General features: G+C 38.8%; 1 protein-coding gene across 1 annotated transcript in view; it reads left to right on the plus strand.

Annotated features, from left to right (window-relative positions):
* PARP8 (poly(ADP-ribose) polymerase family member 8) overlaps positions 1 to 13,989 on the plus strand; it is a 195,653-nt gene that overhangs the window by 12,703 nt on the left and 168,961 nt on the right. The gene's annotated exons all lie outside the window — the stretch shown is intronic.

Below are 13,989 nucleotides of genomic sequence, written 5' to 3' on the forward strand. Positions count from 1 at the left end.
AAACTGTAGATTCTGGATAATATTGATGTGTAGTATACGTTCCTCATTAGTAATAAATGTCCTGCTCTGGTGGGGAACGTTGGTAATGGGAGAGGCAGTGCTTGTGTTGAGTGTCAAGAGTATGTTTGGACTTCCCGGGTGGCTCATGTGGTAAAGAATCCATCTGCAATGCAAGAGACTCAGGTTTGATTCCCCGGTCAGAAAGATCCTCTGGAGAAGGGAATGGCTACCCACTCCAGTATTCTTGCCGGAGAATCCCATAGTCAGAGGAGCCTGGTGGGCTACAGTCCATGGGTTGCAAAGAGTCAGGCAGTGACTGAGTGACTAACACTTTCACACACTTTTCATGAGGAATCTCTATATTCTTCTCAGTTTTGCTGTGAATCTAAAACTGCTCTAAAACAAAAAGTCTGTTTAAAAAAATTGCCAGGGGTAAAAAAAGCAGGTACTTGTCAAAACTTTTCCAACTTATGATTCAGATCTATAGAAAGCGTAAGGATTTCTTTTTGTATTAAACAGGTATATAAATTTGAATTAGGAAAGTATAAAATTAGCTATTTAGTTTTACTAAATGAACGTGTCTTGGCACAAAACTGAAATGGGTAACCTGTGTTATGGTTTTAGCATTTAGCTAATTTTGTAAAAGGAAATCAGTTTAAAATTAGAAATCAGTTGTATTCAAATAGAAATTATAAAACTGTACTAAATAGTATTTTGTATTCCAGGAGATATAAGTAACTATTACAAATTTTCTGTGCCTTTAGAATTTTAGTCACCATGTGCTGTGTTGTTTAGTTGCTCAGTTGTGTCCGACTCTTTGCGACACTGTGGACTGTAGCCTGCCAGGCTCTCTGTACATGAGGATTCTCCAGGCAAGAATTATTGGAGTGGGTTGCCATGCCCTCCTTCAGGGGATCTTCCCAACCTAGGGATCGAACCTAGGTCTCCTGCATTGGAGGCGGATTCTTTACCATCAGAGCCTCCAGAAAAGCCCTTAGTCACCATAGAAATCCAATATTGATAATGCCAGTGCATTTCTCAAAACCAAGTAGAACTTGGTGCTCTCAGATATTTCTGTGGCTGAATACTGAACTTAAACATAACATATTTTTGAAACATTTCTCTCTTGCACACACATGCACATATGCACAAACCTGCAAAATCCTGAAATGACAGTGCCTTTTAAGTTTTCCCCCCAACATACAAATATAACATTCTGAAGTACGTTTGTAGACATTAAGAAAATAATCTCCCTATTTCATTCTCTCACATACACACGTCCCCATACGGTTCTCAGAGATTGGAGGCACAGAGAATTGAATTACTTTGAAAAATTATTTTTAGTGGGGAGGGATAGGTAAGCAAGGAGGCTCATATAATCTTTAAAAGTTTTGATACCACATTACAGCTTTTAGAACCACCACAAACATACATAAAGTTCTTAATGATTATAAGTTTTACTGTGTTTACAAATTAATTTTAGTCTAAATATTCAGAGATTATGTAGTTGTATTTTATGTTTTTCAAAGAAAATACTGCAAATGTAGGTTAACTGATAGTTATTTCACAATTCTTTATAACCTGTAACATTACAGCATGGTATAGCACAATTAATTTGGATTATTTTAATCAACCAGTTAAATGAATTAACCTCTCAAAGGCTGGATTTTATCATCTATGAAATGGCAGTAGTTATACTGCAGGGTTTGGAGGACTGAACTAGATAAGAGGTTTGGAAAAGCGTGTTGTTAGTTGGAGTCGTGTCTGATTTTTTGCGACCCTGACCCCTTGGACTGTAGCTTGCCAGGCTCCTCTGTCCATGGGATATCGCGGGCGAGAATACTGGAGTGGGTTACCATTTCCTTTCCCAGGGGGTTTTCCTGACCTGGGGCTCCAAACTTGGGTCTGCTGCATTGGCAGGCAGATTCTTTACCATCTGAACCAGCAGGGGAGCCCAATAAATTTGGAAGGAAGACCTGAAGACTGTTCTTTGGCTTTGTGGTTTCCTAGAAGGAATCATAGGACTCAGAAACTGTTAAACTCACTGTTATATTTTATTCTAACAAAAGGATACAGATTAAAATCAACAAAGGGCCCAGGCTTACTGGGCAAAGTCCAGGAGAAACCAGCACAAGTTCCCAAGTTTCTGGTCAGTAGCATCACATAGACATTTTGATTTTCCCCACCATGATGTGTGATAACACATGCAGGGTATTGCCAGCCAGTGAAATTCCCCTGAGTCTTGGTGTCCAGAGATTTTATTAGGGGTCAGTCCCAGGCATGATGTCATGGCAACCCACTCCAGTATTTTTGCCTGGAAAAATACCCATGGACAGAGGAGCCTGGGGTCTCAAAGAGTTGGACACGACTAAGCGACTAAGCAAACAGCTCAGCAGAGGCATGATGCCACTTTGTGACCGACCTCAGCTACTTAAATTCGAGCCACAAAGCAAAAAAACATTAGTTTGCATAACTGTCTGAGCAAATCCAAGACCACAGGCCTACAGGAACATCTTTGTCAGGCAGAAGATTTATTCCAAGGGCTCCAAGCTCATTTCCTAGGAACTGGCCAAGGGCCAATCCTAAAGACAGACTTTTCCTGGGAATGTGCAGGGTTTGAACGTCCAAGGCCCGAGTTAACCCTTTCCTGCTGTGTCCAACACAAGACATGAAAGAGGAGGCAATTCTTGTAATTATTCATAGCACTAGCCCTGATTCTGCTTCCCTAGTGGCTCAGTGGTACAGAATTCTTTGCCTGACATTGCAGGAGACAATTGTTCGATCTCTGGGTCAGAGAGATCTCCTGGAGAAGAAAATGGCAACCCACTCCCACTCCAGTATTCTTGCCTGAAGAATTTCATGGACCGAGGAACCTGGCAGGCTGTATAGTCCGTGGGGTTGTAAAGAGTCAGACATGACTTAGTAACTGAACAACAACAGCAACAAACCTGATGCTACTTCCTGGAGTCTAGACCCCAGGAACAGGCAGAATAAGGGGAAAAATGCCCTATTTGGGGTAGGACAGTTGCCCTGATTGATTTGGAAATACAAAATTTTCTCAGTTTAGAAAGGCATTAATTTGCAAGGTATGCTATCATTGAATAACATCTTCTAATAAAAACTATATTAAGTATACACCAAAGTTAAAAAGTTAGCCATAGCACATGTTCACTTATATAACTGCATGCTATTTTTTTTTTTTTTTTCAGTGTCTCAGACTTAAAGTGTAAACCTTTGTCATTTTTAGAGTCTGAAGATTCTCTGGAATCACTGGCTGTTGTCCTGTCACTGCAGTATTCCAGTGATACTGACTTGCCTTCCCCAAGTTCTGGGTTCCTCATCGTCACCTATAACTTTAGAATAGTTAGGCCTCCTTTTCTTTTAATTTGAAAAATGACAGTTTTTGTCTACATTTCTTATTTGCTTTACCTTGTATTTTTACCCTTTCTCTCATCGAGTTGTGTAATTGTGAAAATTAAGTAGTTTCTCTGGAAAATCAGTTAAAAATATGTTTTAGGGTCACTACCAGACCCCTCCTCTTGGCAGGTCCCTTCTATTGTCCCAGCCTCCCCCATGCTTAGAATGTCTTCATATATTCTGATACATTTGGCAGTTTCCCCTGACTTTTCTGGCAGTGTCTGACCTGTAGTGTGACTGTCTCCGTAGGGGGGAAAAATTATTTTAAGGCTGTGTCATAGCTTTCTGCAACAGGCACATGGTGATTCTAACACAAGTGACCCAGGGGTGACAATCAAATGAGGTGAAATGTTCTGTTGAGGTCTGAGTTCTCTCTTGCTAACACTGGCGGGTAAATGTCACAACTACTTCCTGCATAGTAGTTAAGAAGTTTATCCTTTGATATATATTTTAGTGACAATAAGTTAGAAACATGAGTCTTATAATCAGGGAAATCCAATAAAAAAACAAAGACTTACTGAGCCAGTAATTTGAGATAGGCAAATAATTCCTAATTTCTGCTTCTGAATTGCCTCTTACATTTTGGTCCCAGGCAGATTTCTCATTCATATCATGTCCTTTCCATGCTGGAGAAGCTGTTGGAAGAAACTGGTGACTGCAATAACTTTATGCATTCTGATAGCCTAGACATTAACATGCTTAATTGAAGTATCTGTTTGATAATTTAAATTAATTTGAAGCAATGTAATGAAGGGAGTTTTCAGATTTTGTAGAGAGGCTAATTTAGGGACCAAATTATTCATCACTAGGCTGACTACCTCTGTCTCCTCCATTACCCTGCATCCGTGCCCCTAGTTCTTATTTTTCACAGCACCCTCCCGCCTGCTTCCCACACACTATGTGCTGTTTTTTAATTTTATTTTTGGACAATGACTCTCAAGGCTGTTAGGGCTTCCTGGATGGCTCAGCCGTAAAGAATCCACAGGAGACGCAGGTATGATCCCTGGGTTGGGAAGATCCCCTGCAGGAGGAAATGGCAACCCAGCCCAGTATTCTTGCCTGGAAAATCCCATGGACAGAGGAGCTTGGCGGGCTCCAGTCCAGAATGTTGCAAAGCATCGAAGACAACTGAATGACTGAGCATGCATGCGTGCACTCAAGACTCTTGGAGCTGATACACCAGGAAAGTGGGAAATGGGACGGGTGAATAAACATAGAGGTCATTAGTAAACCATCTGTATTCTTGCTGCTCCTCCATTCACTCTGTCCGCGTCTCTCTGTGTGCATGTCTATTTCAATATACATTTTACATGCAGAAATCTACAGTTTTTTTAAGAGCAACTATTATCACAGTGAAAACCTGGGGAAATTGATTTTCTGAAAGGAAATACCAATTGGCAAATAAAATTAGTTGATTTTTGCTCCCCTAAAACTTACTTAAGTGTATTGATCAAATACACTCTGAAGAAAAACATCGCTGTCTCATAAAACATGTTTCACTTTCATATGCCTTCCATATTCTGCTAACTCAAGCTTCCTCTGTCTAAGGGTTAGTTCCTAAGTGATGTTGAAAGCCATGTATGTGGTAAGAGGGCAGAATTGCAAAATCAGATGTAAATAAAAATAAAATCTTGATATATTTGGAACAAATCCATCTGTCCCATGTCCTTTGTTAGGACCTGAGGGCATGCCCGATTTTCATAAAAGCCATGCATCTCCATTTAAAGAAGCGAGCAAAAGTTATTTCTGATACCCTACTGAAAAGCACATGGATTACTTAATTGTATTGGAATTTTTGCAGATGGTTGAAATTTTATGAAATGCTGAGTTTTATCTTTTTTGTGAATTCAAAAGCTAGACCCTAGTTTTCTTTTTAAAATTCTTTATTTAGTTTTGGCTGGGCTTGGTCTTTTGTGCTGCACAGGCTTTTCTCTAGCTGCGGTGGGCATGCTCCCCATTGCAGTGGCTTCTTTCGTTTCAGAGCACAGGCTCTCAGGTGCAGGGACTTCAGTACTTGAGGCTCCTGGGTCTTAGAGCACAGACTCCACACTTGTGGCGCGTGGGCTTAGTTGCTCTGCAGCATGTGGGGTCGTCCTGGATGAGGGATCGAGGATCAATGTCTCAGATCCTCAGTGATCCAGGATTGTCCTGGATCAGTGTCTCGTACATTGGTAGGCGTATTCTTTACCACTGAGACACCAGGGAAGCCCAATCCTAGTTTTCCTTAAAAATTAATTTACATAGATAGTTTCCCTATTACTAGGGTATGAGTGAGTTTTTGTTCCAACTTTAAAGAATGTATATTACCAGAGATAATAAGAATCAAATGTATCCTATCCTGTTAGAAAATGTTACTTTTTCTTGACAAGAATTTAATGACATAGCTAAGTGTTCTTTTGTTTCATTTAAAAAAATAGCTTCAGTAAAATACAATTAAGAGCATTGAGATTTATTCCTTCAATATCTTGGTTTTTTTTTTTTTTTTGGCTAAAAATTAAGTGAGTTTAGCTTTGAATCCAGTTATTCATTCTTGAAGAGCTGTTGGGTTGCTGATCTATGAGGCAAAAGTCATATTACCATCCTGGATGTGGGTAGTCACTTATAAGCACCTTCTAGATCCCGTTTACTTAAAATCAGAGGGATTAGCATTGGGTGGCTGAAAAGGAGGGTGAATGTTCCTCTTTGATATCTAGAGCAGCAAATTTACAGATTCATTATTCTTACAGCTCAAGTTGTCTAAGAGCCTCATATTATGAAATTTAATTTCAGTTTCAGCTACTTGTGAAGCAGTTTATTGAAAATAGAATTAAAGTCCTCATTTTGAAGTTATGGAGGAGACTCAAGAATCACAAGAGAATTTCTTTCAACCTGAAGTTGAAAGTCTGTGAGTTCAAGGACTAATAAATAAAAAAGCAAATGATACAGTGTGATTATTAAGGGGGAGCTATTCCTGTAGTTACTGTGACCTGGTTGAGGAACATTCCAGTCCTGAATCTCCCACTTTCTGTGCTCTGTCTCCCCACACCCCATTCTTCTTTTTCAATTTCTTCTTTATTAATTTCTTCTTTTTGAGTATGATGTGATTGGAAACCAAATAACCATGCTTGTTAGAATCCTGTCTGAAATGGCACAGACTTCGTTCAGGGACCAGAGGGAACATAAGGACACATTTTATGACATATTTTTTCATAGTTTAAAACTATTTTGTATGTTTTGTTTTCTTCTGGGTTTAATTTCATGGTTATCACTGTTTCATACGCTCACACTTACCGCTTTTGCTGCAAAGCAGAGGATGAGTTGCTTAGATAGCATCACCGACTCAATGGACATGAATTTGAGCAAACTCCGGGTGATAGAGGAGGACAGAGGAGCCTGGCATGCTGCAGTCCATGGGGTCCCAAAGAGTTGAACACGACTTAGTGACTGAACAACAGCAACACAAAGCAGTGTAAATGTTGCACCTATTATTGTCATGTTGACAGAGGGCAGTGTATGGATAGATGGTTGGAATTTTGTTGTTTGAGTGAGACTGTGCCATTAGAAATTTGTTTTCCCAAGTAACAGTATATTCTGTACTTCTCCTGAGTGGAGAAATCCAGGTCTGAACTAAGCCTAATTGAATACACAGCAAGGGGAGGTGGTATAGGGAATAACATTTGATGATACTTCCTTTCCTTATGATTTGTTCAATGTATTTTAATATGAATAAGAAGTTTTTCTACCAAGAATTTGAAAGCAACATTTTGCGAAGGTAAACTTTAACAAAATCATTTGGGCTTATTTATAGTCACTTAACATTTTCAGTCCATGTGTTAATATTAATTCTACTTGCTAGAGAGAAGGTGCATAAAGGGTATTCAGTGTGATAACCACCTTATTACTGCAGACACATAGAAGTTTGGCATTTTTAATATCAGATGTTTTAAGTTAAGAGAACTTGCCAGTGTCCCACAGCAGAGAAAATCTCTGCTTGCTTGTGTGTCTTTAATCTTTCTGTGATAAAATTAAGCCTAGAGGCCTTATGCTATTTTAAATTTTCAAAATGAGGTCACATAAATGTTGTGTCAGACTTTTAATTCATGAGTAGTATCCTCATGAATAGTGAAGATAAGTTATATTTATATCCTACTACTTGCTTAGCTGTGTATCAGCAGAGGTGAACAGAGAGCAGTCATGTTACTTTCAAATGTTGGTAAACTATTTTTCTTGATCTCATATGAGTAGGATGACTTTTTTTTCTTTCTGAATGTCGAAACGTATTGTCTAAGTGAGAGTACATTTGGGGAAGGCAGGATAAAATGCTTCAAATAAGGGCTGACCTGGAAATTTTATGGATTTGGAGGGGGAAGAAGTGAAAAGGAACTTTAAAAGCAAGAGAATGAATAGTAGAGAGGATGGATTAGCAGCAGAGCTCAGGGATCCCAGGGATTTATCTTGGAGAGATTGAGAAGAATTCCTGTGGTTTATGCTGCAGGGGATCAAATTGAATTCCTTCCACCTAGGAAATGATTTAAATACCCTGGTGCTATACAGAGTGTGAATGCTTTATTTACTTTGAGGAAGAGGTTTAACCCTTCTCATAGATTCCATCAATTTCAGATGTAAAGCAAGTATACTTTCCCTTTGGCTATTTTACAAGGACATTGAGGATTAATGAAATTTAAAAGAAAGTAGTGTACTGAACCTCCAGGAGGCAGAGGAGCTATGCATTATTTTCTCATCATTCATTCTTATTCATTCATTTTGCAAATATCTGTTGAATATCAATTACAATGAAGACACTATAGCAAGATGCTCTAACTGGGAATATAAAGATGAATGATGAGGGTGGCTTCTGCCCTCATTACGTATTGTGTTCATAGTTTATTTTAAACATTTCCATTCTAATATGAGTAATTGTGCAGGGACATAACATTGCCAGTCTCAGCAATAATTAATCTTTGACTAACTTCACTGATATATATTTTTACTTTGTAAATTCACTTTTCTAAATTTAGAACTGCTCTACCTTCTAGTGTAAGAGAGGCACAACATATACATTTTTCTATATTATAATCATTGCTCTATGGACACCTTTTTCTTACAGAAAAACACAAATAGTAAATCAAAATAGACGCCTCATATAATACTTTGTCCATTAAAATATATAGGTCATATTTTAGATGGCACACTGAGAATAATTTTAACCACATGTTCATATTTGTGAAAATATTGCTAAGTAGAATTTAAAAAAAAAGAAAGTCTCTAATATTCATGTTCTTGAATTAGCATTAGAGAAGCATAAATTAATCTACAGTTTGAATTAAAATTACGTTAATTATCAAAGACAAAAATTTAGACATTTCCAATAAGCATTTGTAATTTATTTTAGTAGAAGAATGCACACTATTTTCCAAAACGGCTGGTAAAGGTTTGCTAGCTTAGATGACTTTTATAGCTAATTGGTTCTTGAAGTTCACTGAATAATGAGTGAACAATTTTGACTACCAGCCTGAAAGTGTTAGTTGTTCATTTCAGTCTGAGCAAGTGAAAGTAGATAAATTTGTAATATGTGCCTGGTTCTCTCCTTTGGGTTTGAAAAGAAATAAAGACTTTTCTTCCTGAATGAGTAGAGAAGAGAAGGGAATTTCTCTCCTTGATTATTTCTCAATTTAGGTTTGTATTTTTGGAGAAGGAAAATAGTGCTGGAATCAGTAGCCTTCGTCACTGCCAAATAACAGAGCTGTGACGGTGTCCTGGGCTGGGATGCAAAAATACTGGATGAAGAATAACGATAAGTGACAACTAAAGTTTTATATATATTCATATATTCTATTTCTCTTCATCTTATGTAATGTTATAAAAATGATAAAATGCCTAAATGTAGTCTTAACAGAGCACCAGCGTCCACCTCCTGCTTCAATTACATGAGCCTATCAGAAGCCTTATGAGGATATTTTGGGGCTAACCTAATGTTATTTGGAGCCAGTGTCAGGAGTGATTTCCAGGACTCACTTGACTTCCATATTTATAGCTTGGGTTTTTAAAAATGGTTTTTTCACTTTGGCTACTTTGAAAGCAAGGAGTTTAGTAAGTGTAGCAAAGGACATATTTTCCTATTTCTGCCTCCTGTTCCTTTCCCAGAAGCAGGAGGTGGGTGAAGTCTCTCTGTGGGTGGTGTGCTTGCAGGGCACTCAGGGGTCCTGTAGTTTTGCTGCAGCTCCAGTCCCATGGAGATCAAATCGTTCAACATCTCCATGGCTTCTGCTGTCCCGTTTATAACTTATAAGATAAGCCTAGACTATAGGCTCCTCTTAGAGAAAATGCAGATTTTATGACATTTCTTTTTTTTGCACATAAAGTGTTATTTGATTAGAGAATAGGGCTAAGCACGCCAGGATTTCTGGAATGTGCGGATCATTCTCAGAGCATGGAACACACACAAGTTGTGTGTCTTGACATTTGTATCTGTCAAGATGCCTTCATTTGCTAATAATGGAATATTCAACTCAGTTGGCTGAAATAAAAGATTTTTCTTTGTTATTTCACTCTGGAATCAGTGAAAATTTGAGTTTATGGGTTGATTAATTGGAGTTATCAATGTCTTCAACTACTTGGTTTTTTCCCAAAGTTGACTCTTGTCTTCCATGTCAGCTGGTACGTGTCACTTTCTCCAGCGATTGCAAGACAGCTGCAGACCACTCCAGTGGTTTTTCCTTTCCTGTATCTAAACAGGGGAGATGCTTTCAGATGCTGATTATTTGGGGCCTGCATTCCATGTCTCATTGCTAGAGTTGGGTATCAAATTAGCTGTCCTCAAATTAGCTACCCTGAGAAAGACACAATACAGTCATGGACAGTAGGAACATTTCTGGAAAAAAAAAAAAAACAACAAATAGATGTTGTTGGTGTGACAACCACAAAGTTCACCAGAGAGAGTTTTTTCATTTCGTGATGTATTTTCCTATTTGGCCTTGGAAAAGCTACAGAACAATTGGATTTATCTTCCACAAATAAATGTACTGTGCCCTGTGAGAGTAGTTCATTCTCACACACAACTCTTACAAACAAAAGACTCTGCTTGGTTTGAGTGTGCTTGGGGCAGGCTTCTGGAATCACTAACAGTAGTTTTGCAACAAACCTCAAAGATCCCTGGTGAGCAGGCATTGCAGAAGAAGTGACTTCACAGGAAATACTCATTGGGAAACAGGTCAGAGTATGTCACAATGAACCAGGTCTTTCCAGTGAAGAGGGTGGCAATAATGATTGGTAAATATTTTATTCTTTTAGATAATATTCTACAGTTCACTTGATTTTATATTATTGATGTGATTTCAAACTCACATGTATGGCTTAAAATATTTATTAATACTTTAAAACTAATAATGATGGAAATTGAAACTCAAATAATTCTCATCTCTTATTAAATTGTAATTATGAAAGTGCTAAATTAATATTTATATAATTCCTAGAAGTTAATTCTAGCTTGACTCTTCAAGTAGCATTTAAATTCTTTACTGAAAGAAAAGCACTTATGTGTGATGAGTTGTTATGTTATTTTATTCCTTTTATTATATAGCTTTGTCATTTCATAAAATTAAGAATGTCTTGATATATTATTGGTTGAGCTGTGGCCCAAGGCACTCAAACAGAAAATGATTGCTTTGGTGATCTTAGACAAATGTCATCATTCAGAATGACTTCCTTGTTTGGGCGGAAGGAATGGGATGGGATGCGGCAAGATGTTTACATATGAAGACTATTTCCTGCTGAGTTTTTCAGGGGATGCTCCATTTTTCCTGGGGATTGTTAAGCTGTTGTTTGACTCTCTGGCCTTCTGAGGAAGAGACTAGTCCACCAGTTAGCTGAATTGTGATTTTTCTAGGGGGCTGGGGGACCTGAACCTTTAAATTGGCTACTCTGTCCTTTCTTCCACCCCATTCACTCTTATCAGCTGTCACAGCTTTTGATTTTCTTGGCCAACATGAGCATGGTCAGTAAGTTTAGGCTAGCTATGCTGCTGTAACCAAATAACTGAAATTTGAACCACTGCATTCTGCTAAGGTTTGTTCTGGTCTTACTGTCTACATCCACCTTTGGTTGGTAGGAGCTCCATACAGTCACTCAAGGAACAGGATTGAAGAGCCTCTATCTTGCCTGTGTATTATCTGGAAACACACCTTGCTCAGTTTCTATTTCAGGGAAAGAAAGAAGCTGGAGAATTCTACATGGACCTTTCATTACCCCAGACCAGGTGTGTCACGGAGCACTTTTCTCTGCTGTTTCACATGCTCACACCAGAGTCATGTAGACCTGCCCAGCTATAAGGGTTATAGTGAGAGGGGGCAAGAAGAATGTCAGTGAGCAATATTACGCCTGCTGTATTTCTCTGTCCTGGGAAAGTTTACAATTTCTGAACATTTGATGAGGTTCTTGGAGATTAAGTCATTCCCCTACCTACCTTACTTGGTACAGTGGTCTCTTGAAATTCATAGATGTTGATAATTCCTAAATGAGGCTTATGTCTCACCATGTACCTGGATTATTGCAGGTATTTTCTATTGGAAACTTGTTTTAGAAATACTGTCTACCCTTCTGGCTGCTAACACAATGAGGCTTGTCAGTTTCTATCCTTAGCTGGAGGTTGAGCCTTCCCTGAGGTCATCTCCCTGCAACTCTCTCAAGAAAGTGCTCTTAGGCTTAGACTGTTTTGCTTTACAATTAGGAGATAGGACCTGTGAGTTATGTGAACTGGCAATAAGATTCAAAGATCCCCACTTGATGATTTCCATTTCTTTTTTAAGGAAGGTAGAGAATGGAGGGATTAAGGAAGTGGGAATGGTCATTGTGAAGAGATGTGAAGGGAGGAGGAAAAGAGCCTCAGTGCTTTCTTTTCCTTACTCTGCAAAGCCCTCTGCTGTTGTAAAGCCCATGATGTTTTTACTGGACCTCGTTCCCTTCCCTCTTGCTGCTGCTGTTGTCATTGTTCAGTTGCTCAGTCACGTGGCAATCTTTTTCAACCTCATGGACTGTAGCCCTCCAGGCACCTGTGTCCATGGGATTTCCCAAGCAAGAATACTGGAGTGGGTTGCAGTTTCCTTCTTTGGGGAATCTTTCTAACTCAGCGATTAAACCCGCATCTCCTGCACTGGCACGTGGATTCCTTACTTTTGAGCCACCAGGGAAGCCTGTATACAAGTATATAGACACGCAAATATAGTTACTGTTTTTCCAATGAAATTGGTATTTTGTTGTATATGTCAGCGTATGATGAATATTTTCTTATATAAATAAATATCTTTAAAACGTGGTATAATGAATATTTTCTTATATCAATAAATATCTTTAAAACGTGATTTTTAGTGTCTATAAATCTCATACTAGGATAGATTATCATTAATTTGAACATTTATTTTATTATTTTAATCTTTTGTCTGCACCATTCTCCCTCACGATTGAGGACTTTGACACCCGATTTGCAGTTTTTCAATCAATTTTCCAATCAACCCTAAATCTAGGCAACACACCAGTGACTTCAGGATCCACACTGATGCTCTGCTTAGTATACAAAGGCCTTTCATTCTTTGGATATCGCAACACAAGTATTTTCCCATTCTAGCCATTTTAGCCACCCATGGCATAGTCACTCTCTGGAACTTACCATCTCCTGAAACTGCTTAACCTCTGGTATATCTAGCCCACACATCTTACTCTCTGACGTCGTCAGCTTGCCGTCTTTCCAGCTCTCACGTTATTGCTACATTTCATTGAGACCTTTGATCTCCTCGCCCATTTACTTTCTTTATTAACATCTCCTAATTTTATTCCTTCCCCTTTTAGCCTGTTCCACCATTTGAAAGACCCATTTGGAAATATCCTCTCAACTTCTTTGTCCTTTTAGCTTTCTGTTGCGCCCATCTAGCTAAACTGAATCTAAGATTTGTCTACCTAGTGACTCTCCTAGACTGATTCACATTTCTGCAGGCAGAAACTCTGGAGGGACAATTAATGTTCGTAAATATGTGATCTCCAACCTCAGCTGGTCCCTCACGTATCAGCTACTACAGCAGTTGTTGAAAGGACACTGAATAGTGAGACACACACCAGTGCTGTCTGCTTCCCTGTTCAGCTCGCTCTCTGTTTCCTATAGTAGTTTCTCTCTCTCTACCTCCTAAGACCTCGTATTCCTCCACCTTCTTCTGAATGACATTCCATCAAAATTGTTGTTAAAATCAGTAACCAAAAGGTAGCAGCTCTTTTCCCTTTTTGCCAGGTACCTACAGCCTTGTTTTCTTCCATCATCCTTGCTTCCATCATTCAGTCTCATTGGAAAGGAGCCCATGGCTAATGTGAACACATCTATTCCCCAATTTATTCCCCTTCCACACACCTTCTTCTTGCTAGTTTCTTTGTCTCAAAAAAAGCAAACAAGCTTACAAATAAAAACTCCCTTGTTTCCTCATTCTTTTCTTGTTCCTGCTTTCCTTCCCTCCAAAGCCAGATTCTCTGATGGAAGCGTTTACATCCTCAGCCTTTCTTTCAGCTGAACAGCAATGCTAATAGTGGCCTCTCGCGCTCCATTGACACAGCTTT

The sequence above is a fragment of the Oryx dammah genome, unplaced genomic scaffold (genome assembly GCF_014754425.2).
Source record: "Oryx dammah isolate SB20612 unplaced genomic scaffold, SCBI_Odam_1.1 HiC_scaffold_20, whole genome shotgun sequence".
Taxonomy (NCBI): Eukaryota; Metazoa; Chordata; class Mammalia; order Artiodactyla; family Bovidae; genus Oryx; species Oryx dammah.